Source organism: Protopterus annectens, chromosome 13.part0, assembly GCF_019279795.1.
Source record: "Protopterus annectens isolate FY-2018-M chromosome 13.part0, PAN1.0, whole genome shotgun sequence".
In the NCBI taxonomy this organism is placed as follows: Eukaryota; Metazoa; Chordata; order Ceratodontiformes; family Protopteridae; genus Protopterus; species Protopterus annectens.
Genome location: NC_056747.1, coordinates 308,196,762 through 308,208,928, shown reverse-complemented (window position 1 = coordinate 308,208,928; position 12,167 = coordinate 308,196,762). Strand labels below are relative to the sequence as shown.

The window sequence follows — 12,167 nt, the reverse complement described above, 5'->3', positions numbered from 1 at the left end:
CCCGGGGTAAACCTACGATCTCCCATCCACTCATCAAGATTTCTCTTGAAGAGAGTCAGTGAGGGGCTCTGCCTAACATGGACTGGGATTCGGTTCCAGAGTGTAGGGAGCCTCTGGGTTATGAATCTGTCCCTCCAGCATGTCCTATTTATTTCTGTGTTGAGGTTCAAATCTCTCGCTCTCGTGGCTCTGGTGGATTTGGATTTTCTGAGGTGGAGCATGTCCATTAATTCCGGATTTGACATGGCCTTGTACGTCAGACATAGATCACCTCTGAGTAGGCGGTATGCGACTGAATAGAGCTGGAGTTTCTTCAGCCGGGCAGCATATGACATATGTTTGAGACCCTTGATCCTCTTGGTGAGGTACTTTTGGGGTCTTTCTAACTGCTGCAGGTGTCGGGTACGGTAGATGCCAAATGGGACATTGTACTCAATTATGGGCCTGATAAGGGAAGAGTACAGGGGCACAATGACCTCTCTTGATCTAGATGTGAATCCTTTCATGATAAGGTGTGTAATATAGAAGGTCTTCCTAACCACCTTGGCAATGTGAGTGTCAAATGAGAGGTTACTGTCAACTTGGGTCCCTAGGTCCCTGATTACTTCTTCCGTACTTAATGGATTACCACCTATGTGGTAATTTGTGGGTACTTTGTTTTTCCCAAAGGGTATGACTATACATTTTTTGGCATTCAGTTTTAGGACATGGCTCTGGCACCAGTTATCCGTTTCTATGAGGCCTTTCTGAAGGATGCCTGTGTCCACTGGAGTATCAATTATGGTGCCCAGTTTGCAGTCATCTGCGAACTTTGTTAGCCACAATCCTCCTATGTTTGCTTGCACCTCGGAAAAATAAATGCTGAACAAGAGGGGTCCCAGGACCGAGCCCTGTGGGACACCGCTTGTGACTGGCTTAGAGTCTGACATAGCTCCAGCAATTCTGACCTTATGGGTTCTGTCTTTGAGCCAGTTTGCAACCCATCTTATGACATATGGGTTTACGTTTAAGCTGGTGAGCTTGTCAATGATGCCTGAGTGGGGTATTGTGTCGAAGGCTTTTGCAAGATCAAGGTAGGCTGTGTGAACTGCCTTACCCTCATCAATGGCCTTAGTGACTGTTTCAAAAAAGTCGACCAGGTTCAAAAGGCAGGATCTGCCCTTGACAAAGCCGAATTGGGTAGGATCCAGTGTCTGTAGGTCCCTAATGTCTTTGTTTATGAGTTCCATAATGATCCTCACCATAGCTTTGCAGATCAGGCTCATCAAGCTTATGGGGCAGTAATTTCCAAGGTCCGTAGAAGCACCTCCTTTGTGGAGTGGGACCACTGTTGCTGTATGCCATTCTTTGGGTATGTATCCTGTAGTAAGGCTAAGATTAAACAGCAGCCTTATGTGCGGGTTTAGTTCCTCTTGGAGTTCATGTAGCACGCAACCCGGGATACCGTCTGGTCCCATTGATGCTGTGTTTTTAGCTTTGGAGAGGGCGGCTCTCACCTAGGCATCTGAGATGTCAGGGAGGCTACACTCTGCTGGGATAGATATTTCTCCTTTTGGGGGGAGAGAAATTTGCACTGAACCTGTCTGCCAGTATGTTGGCAATGTCTGTGGGTTCAGTGTATTTTTTGTCATTTTGGACTAACTCTGAGCATATCTGGGAGTTTCCACCCAGGTTTCTAACATAACTAAAGAAGGCCTTGTGATTGTCTTTAGTGTCTTTTGTGATTTTTCTCTCGAAGTTGGCCTTGGATGATTTTATGAGTGATCGTAGTTTTTTGCTAGTACTGATCAGAGATGCCTTCCCTTTTGGGGATTTTGCTCTGTCATGTAGTAGCTTCCTCCTCCTGTTGTAAAGCTTGTTTATGGCTGGGGTCCACCAGACAGGACGCATGCCTTTGGGGGAATGGATCTTGGTTTTATTTGGGATTGCATGATCCATGCATTCTTGAAGGTGTCAGTGGAAAGCATTTATAAAGGATTCAGCGGTGTGGGCTGTGGTTTTTACTGGCCCAGGGGCCTTGAAGGATACCACTTCAGTCTTAAGAAGTGTGAAGTCAGCTTTTGAGAAATTCTTCACTTTGGCCTTTTGTGCTGGGGGTGGGGGCGGGATGTGGATTTCCAGTGAGATTACTTTATGGTCTGATCTCACCAATGAGGGGTATACTTCCGGTGTGGAGCATTGTGTCCCCATGTTTGTGATGATCAGGTCTAGTATATTATCTCCTCTTGTGGGAGTGGTGACTAGTTGTTCCATCGCATTTGAGTTTATGAATTCTAGGAACCTTTGGGCTAGGGTGTTGGGGCTTGAGTAATGCTCCCAGTCTATGTTTGGGTAGTTAAAGTCCCCCAATATGATGGTATTTGGAGAGACATTCATACTCTCCAGTGTCTTCAGGAAGGCTGAGTGGGGTTCCTGAGTTTGAGAGGGTGGTCTGTAGCATGCTACAAACTGTAGGGCAGTTTTGCCTATGGTTAGTTGCACCTGGATGGTCTCCGATGCTTCGTGCGTTGCCACTAACCTGGAGGTGTGGGTATCTTTGATGAATATGGATACTCCCCCTCCTTTTGTAGTTCGGTCCAAGTTTTGAGGCCGAAAAGCATAATATGAGGTATAACCTGGTAGTGCTGGGGTGCTCTCAGGAGCCTTGAACCAGGTTTCAGTCACTGCACAGACATCGATGTTCTCCATACTGAGGAGGGCTTCGAGAGCGTGCATCTTGAGGTTTAGACTTCTGGTGTTGAGCAACATTACCCTTAGTTTTTTTCCACTTGTGTTTTCTGGGGAGGTGGGTTGTCTTTTGAGCCTTGCCTAAAAAAGGCACTATGGGGGTGGCAAGAGCCTTGGACAATATCCGGAAGCCCAGGGGTGACAGGTGCAAGCTGTCCCTTGTGAAGCAGCGTGGCTTGTCAAGCATGTCATCCCAAGCAGACAGACATTGGATCCCCTTAGAATGACACCAGTAATTGAGCCAATTGTTAAAGCTGATCATTTTGTCTTTGTACTGTGACATCATTCTTGGTGAGGGTAAGATGCTGCTCAGGGTCAGGGTCATACCGGCCTGGGCTACATAATCAGAGAGCTCCTCTATGTCTCTTTTCATGTAGTCCAGGGAGGTACGTCTCAGGTCATTCACACCAGCATGGACAATGACTGAGTCATATTTGTACTTGCTTTGGAGTGACCTGAGTGCTTGTGTTATGTGGTGGATTCTAGCGCCCGACAGGCAGCTTACTGTAATCTTTTCCTTGTTCAGTCTGGTGAGCGGGACATCAGTGTGTCTGACTATGGAGTCACCTACTACAGGTGTATCAGGCATGTTGTTTGGCCTTAAGGGCTGTGACTGTTTGGCACACTGACTTTGTGAACTATGTGTTGCATGTGCTGTGTTTTGAGGTAGTGGTTGCTTGGATGTCTGCTTTGGTAGATTTTTAATTAGAGCCTCCGAGTATGTTTTTGTGTGTTTTGTTACTTAAGCACAGAGTAACAGGGCACAGTGACAGCATGCATTTTCTGAATAAGAAGCATAAATCAACAGTATGAAAATATGACAGAAAACCAGAACATTCTTCAAAATCAAGGACAGATGAAGAGCCACTGTCGTACTTGTGTCTGCCTTGGATGGGGGAATACTCTGCACACTTACACTGCATAACTGCTCCTTGCCTTGCTTGGACACATCTAGAGTCACTACATGGGGGAGTGGGGTGCAACAAGTATGTCACAATTTGAAATGTTTCTGGCTGACGATGATGGCTCTGACACTCATACCTCTCAACCTCAGAGCAAGAAATCTGGACAAAGCCATACATAGAAGTGGGACACAGGCCCCAAAATAAGGACAATTTTTAAATATTGCTCTTATAAACTTTCTAATAGAATAGTAGGTCTTGCATTAGTATGAATTTTCTGAAGGGTATGAAATCTGAAACTCAAATGTCTGCCATTATTTTCTAACTTCAATCTTTAATGATTTGCCACTAATTTGCCAGAAAACCACAATTTTATGAAAAACGGTCCAAAACTGTGATGCAAAAATATACAATTGCCACAAAATGAAGCTGGGAACCTGTCAAAGAAAGGACACCTTTTTAATAAGAGTACTGTTAACTTGAGCAGCTGACAAAATAAGAGAATCTACATGCATTTCTGAAATAAAAGTAATCTATAACTCTGATCATTACATTTATTTATAATTGTAAACCCTCCACGTTTTCTTCCAAAATTTCCATTTTGCAGAAGGATTATTAGGGAAAGAGCAACATTTTGAGTCAAAATTGGGGACAATTGAGAGGTCTGGATATTCCTAATTCTATAAAGTGATTTATTTGCATGTACCTCTCAACCTCTTAATGCAGGAAATCTGGACAAGCCAAATATATTGGGGGAACATACAAACAGTACAAAAAATTGCTCTTGTATAAACTTAAGACACTTGATAGATAGAATAACAGGTCTTGCTTTAACATGCATTTTTCTGAAGGTTATGATGTCTGAAACGCAATGTCTGTCATTATTTAGTGACTTCACTCCTAAATGATTTGCCAGAAAACCACAAATTTTATGAGGAACAAACCAAAAAGAAGAAGCACAAATCTATTCATTCTGCAAAACTCTGGATAATTGAGAGGTATAGTTCAGCTGGGGCTGTCTTTGAGTTTGCTGTCCCCCCCCCCCCTCACAAAATCATGGTTGAATGGAGCATCCCCCCCCCCCGCAGCCATTCCAATGTCCCATTCCTTGGTTATTTCACCCCATTCACCATAAACACTGTAAAATGCATACTGCTTTACTTCTGTGATGATTTGGATTTCATTTGAAAGTTTTATTTTGCATTTTACAGCACAAACACTAATAGATATCTGCTAAACAAAGCAATGCAGTCTCACAATGAAAATAGACTTAGCATTAAAACTTCTCTGCCATTGAAACTTACATTCATTGAAACTGCATTGAAACCCACATTCAAAGAAAATACATTCTGCCAGTGGCAGATAAAGATTAACTTTGAGCTGTTTTCAAATCATAGGCCCCTTGCACATAAAACATACACGTGCTCTTTAATACACCTTCCTGAATGTATTAAATTATATTCCTTGCACAATACAGTACAGTTGTTAGAAGGCATTTTAAATTTATTGATTTGAACATTTTCCCAGTAAACAATGAAACAAAATGCATGCACCAATAATGACAAAACTGCCCAGTTCAGAACATTTCCATCATAAAAGTCTACACAAACTTCTACAGTCTACCAGTATCAGTAAATATGCACAATCTCTGAAGAAGTAAAAGTCATCAAATTAATTCCTCATTAAATAGATCTGTAACTAATGAGGTTGCTGCTAGCAAACAACTTTATATTTCATTGTTTCATCTACAAATAAAGTGCCTGTTGCCCTTGAATTAATCGCTAGTAATATTGCAATAGGGAATGGATGGCAAACTGATAACAGGTTCATAATTACAGGGTATCTTTGTCAAAAAGGACTGCAGCATCCACCCCCTTTACATCACAATACAGTATCAGCAATGCATCTACCTACTGTGGGAGTAGAACACAGAGCCTTCTGCATCACAAGCAAGTACACTACCTGTTGTGCTATTAACAATGCAAGCAGACTCAGCATAAGCAGCACTAAACTTTTGTTCCCCTGCAGCTCTCAGCTCCTTGTAAATCTACTCGACACTCAGCTGTATCTCTAAACTGTGCAGCACAAGAAATCTGGAAAAAGCCAAAATTTATTGGGGGGGTCAAAAGCCCCAAAACCAGGGACACATTTTAAACATTGCTTGTATAATGTTGGAAAGTTGCTAGAATAAAGTGCTGTGTTACTGCCATACATTTCACTGCCAAGTCTTGAACCCAGGACCCTGTGCAAAACAGTCAGAGCAACATACCACTAGGCCAAATTAGCTGTTTTGTGAAACAGAGGAAGACTGACACTTAAATGGATATCATTTAGTGAATTTATTTCTCACCATAGCTGTCAACCTCTTAGCACAAAACACCTGAACAAAGCCAATAATGGGGAATACAGCCCCCAAACATATTCAGTGAATTTAGTTCTCACCATAGCTCTCAACCTGTTAGCAAAAAACACTTGGACAAAGCCAGTAATGGGAGAATACAGCCCCCAAACATATTCAGTGAATTCAGTTCTCACCATAGCTCTCAACCTTAGCACAAAAAAAAAACCTAAGTCAATAATGGGGGAATACAGTCCCAAAAATAGGGACAAATTTCAAATAGCCATCTTATAAACTTAGAAAATTGCTAGAATAAAATGTTTTGTGTTACCATGTAATTTTTGAAGAATATGAAGTCTGAAATTCAAATGCCTGTCATTTTTATTTATTTAACATTTGTTAACCAGGAAAGTCTGACTTGGAACAAAAGCCAATTTTCAGCAGAGCCCCAGGGAGAAATACTCCAAACACATGTCTTTGTAAGATCAGAGAACACCAGAGCAAACCCACACAAACACAGGGCAGACATGCAGACTCCACACACAAGTCACCCCAGCCAAGAATCAAACCAGAGAACCTGTAGCTGTCAGGCAACAATGCTACCAATGCACTACTAACTGTCTAATGAAAAAAAACATACAGAAACCACAGATTTTATGAGGAACAGAACAAATATAAGGCAAAAATCTGCAAATGTTTTACAAATGGTGGTGGGTAGGGAATTCAGGCTTTTGTCACCTGCACCCAAGTTACAGGGTTCAAGCCCATCACCACATATCCTGAGTTCTCGCTAGCCACCAGTATATAGCAACTGGGGAATACACTAACACACACACACACACACACACACACACACACACACACACACACACACACACACACACACACACACACACACACACACACAGTACCTGACTTCAGTCTTCTTCGGTATCTGTTTTTTTTTCATTTGTATTGATGTTACTCTTATTGATAGGTACATTAATTCATATCAGGGGGTAAAGTATATCAGCACAATAATAAAGTCTATATGAATGTTTAAGAATGTAATGTTTGGAGGTGTTTGGAGGACTCAGTAAATGCCATCAATAACTAAGATTGAAAAGAGGAGGAGGAAGCAAAAAAACATAGTAAATCAAAATGGGATAATGATAGGAAACAAAGATAACACAAATATTATATAAAAAAACACTGGTTTACAGCTCAAAAGAAAGCTTCATTTAATGAAAATTCACAGGTAATACATTTTGCTACTTTTTGTATGTATCATGTGCAAAATACAAATAAATCCTTATAATTCTTTTTTCTGGAGCATGCATCTCTGTTCGGTGTATGCATTACAGATGATTTGGTTATGCTAACAATCCACTCATCCAGCAAGCCAAGCTGGTGGATGTCTGTCTGTGAACACTTAAGGAATGTGCACGTTGTCTGGGATTTACAAAGAGTCTTAAAGTTGCTTGTACAGTTTTTCACAATGTTGGTAGTTTTATCTTTTTGGCATCGCCTGGAAAAATCTGTAAGGGTGGATAAAGTTTCTTTGAATATGTGAAAGCCTAGAGGGGAGAGGTGCACCAAATCCTTGGCAAAGCAACATGTTCTTTTGACCATGTTCTCCCATGCTAACAGATATTGGACCCCCCTAGAGTGATACCAGAAACTAAGCCAGTTATTAAAATCAATAATTTTATGTTCATACTATGGCATCATCCTTGGTGATGGTAGAATCCTGTTCAGTGCAAGGTTCATACTTATTTATGACGTATATTCCAAGAGATCTATTATGTCTCTTTTCATATAGTCCAGTGAGGCATGTCTCAGGTCATTTACTCCCACATAGACTATGATAGAATCATATTCAGATAAGTAACAATTATCTTTTCCTTGTCTAACCCGGAAAGTGGGACATCTGTATGTCTCACAGTGGAGTTGATAATGACAACAGCAATAGGTAAAGTGTATGCTTACTTTATGGGCTTTGCACTTGGGGACCATCAGGTGTGGGCTTATATGAGGTGTTTGGTGTTGTTTTTGGTGTGTGCTTATTGACTTCTGAGGAACAGGGCTGCCACTAAGTAGCGGTGGAGGTCTTTGAGATTTGGGTAGGTTTCTTTTGAGCACTTTAACGTAAGATAATCTTAGTGTGTGGTGAATTGTAGGTGTAAGGGATGTAGTGTAGGTAGGTATTCCTGACAATATCTTTTGTAGGTGAGATTGTTTAAGGAAGTTCTGTATTTACATTTCTTGCATGCTGTGTTATTTTCTTTAATGATTAACTGGTTGTCTTGAGAACATGAGACATTTGCTACATTGCCTTAGGATGCGCAAATCTACCAAGCTGGCCATAGAGACATTTGGAAATTGCGCAATCATATTGTGTGGTCCTGTAATACCACTGGCTGTTTAGAATTAAGGATTGAGTTTTTACAGGGATCTCCTAGGGTAGGTTCTAGGGTTAAGGGCAAGATGTTATATATGGATATAGGCTATGGTAGTGGGGTCTACTTTATCCTCTTGAAAGCTGAAATGATCAAATACATATTCCACGACACATAAAGCCTGAACGTCAACTAAGCCGAAATGCAAACATCCCGAAACTGAGAATATCAAAAAGTTTTTGTTGGCCAACTTCCCTCTCACTGGTGTGCTAAAATATAAACAAAACATGCTGTTTTCCTATACCCAGTGAACTGAAAACAAAGCACACTTTCCCTTTAGTGTATTAATTGTACCTACATATATGTCTATTCAAAACAAAACTAAAATTAAATGAAGCAACGCTTTTCTTTCACCGTAACATATGTTTCTACCTCTCTTCACATAATATAGGCACATTAAACTAAAACAAATTACACTTTGACTTCAGCGTAACATCTGTACCTACGTCTATATCTTACTAATAGAAATACAACTAAAAAACATAGCACTGTATTTAATAGTGAAATACTGCTTGTAATGTTTACAACATATATCCTAAGTTTTTCCTTACCACTTTACATCAACAAACATAATATATGCAACTCTTGTAGGTACAATTAGCAGACATAAGTAACTTTATTGATTACAGTATGACACTGACATAATATTCTTAAACTTTTAATAACATGCCCACTGTCTTTAAGAAATCCTGTACATTATACTCATGTTGTTTAGCAATCACAGCTTGCAAACGGTTCTGCCGATCAATTGTTTTTCTCTTTTTAGGTGATGGCAGGCACACTGTCATAAGATGTAAATGCAGCTCATCTACTCTATTCTGTTCTCTTGTCAAAACACTCAACACAGCAAGGATATCAGATATTCGTTTTCCTAGCAAACACCAAATCCATCTGTGCCAGCCTTCTTTGCGTGCAAGGTAAACACTTGTCATTAAGGGATGAAATGTTCCAAAATGAGATAAGATATATCGGGGGAAGTCTGCTAGGTGTTATAGTTCTGGTAAATTGTTTACGTACACGCCCTAATACATACATATCTGAGAAATAGTTTAGCAATTCTCGGCCATCTTGTGTGAAATCCTTAGAAAAGTCACGAAAGGCTGCAACATCACATTCTTTAAGGAATAACAAAGCTATAAGCATTTTAACTGAGTGCTGAAATTCTACACATGCACCATATAGCTTTGTTAAATCTAAAGATTGTACTTTTCGCCAGATATTTTGCGAAAAATGAAACAGGCAGCCTTTCGCTGACACATTCGGAAAGTTGTATGACATACTCTTTATAGACGCTTGCTCAAAATCACACAACATGTACTTTACAGACACTTCTAGCTTTAGTTTCTGCAGCAAGTTAAACTAACAATCCCACATGTAATGATGACTTCTTGCTCATAAATAAGTACATGAAGGGTAAACATTTTGTGTTTCCTGCATGTGATACAAGTGCATGAATACTATGTAGCTGTCCACACAACTTTCCCTTAGTTAAAAATACACCATCCATTAACCAGATCTCAGAGCTAGAAAGGTCTTTTAGGTTTTCTTCAGTGGTAAATACTAACACATGAAGGTTAGTGTGTATATCCAGTTTCCTTTCCTGTACAAACCGACTTTTTTAAAGCATAATCATCAACTGAAACCATGTCTAGAGGTATGTTAGACCTGCTATATTTCACATACTGCAAATGCCGCACTCTATTTACTGTGTGCAACATAGATCTATGTGTAGGCAGCGCTACAGTACTTTCCATTTAAGTACTTGCTACAACATCATCTATCACTAGCGCTGGAGTGCTTCTAGACATACTAGCAAGATGTCTAAGTTTTTCACAGGCTTGGTATTTCTCAACTTCATTTGGATCTGAAGGATGTTCATGTGCTGCAGATTTCACTAAAATTTCTCCGTTATGTAATGAATTAGTTATCGCTCTACCTTTACACTTCATCGTTCTTTTTAAATGACAACACCAGTACTTCCTACAATTTATTACCTTTTCTAAATTGTACAGATAACCTTCTATAAGCAACATTTCTTTCTCCTGCTGAGACTTAACTGTACTGTATGCATTACCTAGCACACCGGGAAACGGGAGACCTTTTCTAGCCATTGATAATTCGTTATTCATGTTATGAACGGATTTCACTAAAGACAGATATTTAATAGTCAGTATGCAGATGTAGCAAATTATAACACTACATTAAACAAGTTCAAATCAATTATGCTTTCATAGGTTGAAGTTCATAGGTAGGTACTAGGCTATCTGCCCGAGAGCATTTATAAGCCTAGCCAGAGTTTATAAGCCTACTTGACGTATTTAAACACTTCATACTGAACGTACAAAGTACGTGCCAATGTCATGACATAGCAACACATCATTGCGTACTTACACTGCCTCTTCCTTAATTTAAATACTGGTCGGGCCAACTAATATTTTTCAGTATTTTCAGATTCGCTATATTAACGTTTTGCCTTATTTGTAGTTCAGTTTTTATGTGTTGAGTTATATGTATTCAATCATTTCAGCTTTCGAGAGGATAAAGTAGACCCATAGTAGTGCTATTCAATGTACAAGGTAGCTGCTCAAGCCTCTAAGTGTATTTCTGCACAATGCCACAGTCTATACCTCTCAACCTCTTTGCACAAGAAATCTGGACAAAGCCTGACATAATGGGGGACAAAGGCCCAAAAATAGGAGCATGCTTTTATAAACTTAGAAAGTTAAAAAAATATATGTATAAAGAGGATACACCACGACAATCGAAGCCAACCAAATCACCAGCAAATATATTCCAACTGCAGAAATGTTCCAAAATGAAGTTTATTGAGGCAAAAAGAAGAGAGACAGTAAGCGCTTTCACGTCACCATTGACCTAGGTAAACCACATTCCTACTCTTGCAATCCGCATATTTATTGAACTCATATTTCTTCCCTGTGTCTGGATGTACAAATTCATTAGAGTTTTTAATATAGCTACATTGGTTGCATGTACGACAAGCATGTGTACCTTTCCTTTGGGAGTGTACAAAATGCCAAAGTTTTTATGTAGGTATGACCACTAGAACCTTGAGAGAATGTATTAGAGAACATGTATATGCTATTAACAAGGAAAATGAACTCAATGCTTTGGCTAATCATGTTCTTCAAAGAGATAGTACACATGTTTTTCAATTTATAGTATTAGAACATATTTATAGGACAAAGAGGCTAGGATGCATGCGTAATAGCACAGAAAAGAAAGAAGTAAAGTGGATAATTAAGTTAGCAGCAGATAGGGGCCATGGCCTTAATGACAAAGTTTCTTGGAGACCATTTTTAATAGACAAACCTTTTAAACGTTGATGGCTTTATATATATTATCAGATAATTTATATAGTTTATTATTACTTTTATAGATATTTCTGTATATATATATATATATATATATATATATATATATATATATAAAATTTTATATTATAATATTATGTATTTTAAAATGTTATTGAGTATGAAGTGTTGAAATTTTCCCTCCTTCCCTTCATGTGAACCAATTATTAAGCTTTTTATTGTATGAACTTTTATAGTCGCTACCCAATAGGAGTTCTTTTATTATTATATAAGATGTTTGATGCAGGGACTTAATTAAGTCTGATGAAGCGTCCTGGTGACATGAAAGCGCTTACTGTCTCTCTTCTTTTTGCCTCAATAAACTTCGTTTTGGAACATTTCTGCAGTTGGAATATATTTGCTGGTGATTTGGTTGGCTTCGATTGTCGTG

General features: G+C 39.4%; 1 protein-coding gene across 4 annotated transcripts in view; it reads left to right on the top strand.

Moving 5' to 3' along the window:
- Positions 1-12,167, top strand: part of SHC2 (SHC adaptor protein 2) — a 584,758-nt gene that overhangs the window by 548,816 nt on the left and 23,775 nt on the right. The gene's annotated exons all lie outside the window — the stretch shown is intronic.